General features: G+C 45.7%; 1 non-coding gene across 1 annotated transcript; it reads right to left on the reverse strand.

The window, feature by feature from the left end:
- Positions 1–447: 447 nt before the first annotated feature.
- LOC112534229 lies at positions 448–554 on the reverse strand. The gene has a single exon (XR_003078530.1). It is a non-coding gene; the product is annotated as a small nucleolar RNA R71 (small nucleolar RNA).
- Between the last annotated feature and the right edge of the window lie 231 nt (positions 555–785).

Below are 785 nucleotides of genomic sequence, written 5' to 3' on the forward strand. Positions count from 1 at the left end.
GAGGAGGAGGACGGAGTTATAGTTCAGGTTCAAGGAGCTGACGCGATAGAGAACCTCAACCCCTAGGCCGATGACGATTAGAGGATGATGTACGAGTTTGCTCGACCATCTTTGGATAGGACGAAAACTAGTACAGTCAGACCTGCTGTAGCAGCCAACAACTTTGAAATAAAAGAGAATGTTATCCAGATGATCCAGCAGAACGTGTAGTTTGGAGGATTGCCAAGCAAGGATCCCAATGCTCATATCTCCAACTTGTTGGAGATTTATGACACATTCAAGATAAATGGAACAACCGATGATGCCATTCGGCTGAGATTGTTTCCATTTTCCTTGAGGGACAGAGCTAAGAGATGGTTGCAATCTCTTCCACAGCAGACGATTACTACCCGAAAGGCGTTGGCTGAAGAATTTTTATATAAGTATTTTCCTCCCGCTAAAACTACTAAACTTAGAAATGACATATCTTCTTTTGTGCAGTTTGATAATGAAAGCATGTACGATGCATGGGAGAGGTTTAAGGACCTTTTGAGATGCTGCCCACATCACGGATTGCCAGTGTGGATGCAGGTTCAAACCTTCTACAGCGGGTTGAACCTTACGACGAGGCAGATGGTGGATGCTGCAGCAGGTGGGGTGCTGAATAGTAAGACACCCGAGCAGGCTCAAAACTTGATAGAGGAAATGGCCATGAACAATTATCAGTGGCAATCCTCTAGGAGCCGACCAGGAAGACAAGGAGTGGTCAACCAAGTAGATTCTACAGCAGCCTTGGCAGCTCAGGT

The sequence above is a fragment of the Ricinus communis genome, chromosome 1 (genome assembly GCF_019578655.1).
Source record: "Ricinus communis isolate WT05 ecotype wild-type chromosome 1, ASM1957865v1, whole genome shotgun sequence".
Classification (NCBI taxonomy): Eukaryota; Viridiplantae; Streptophyta; class Magnoliopsida; order Malpighiales; family Euphorbiaceae; genus Ricinus; species Ricinus communis.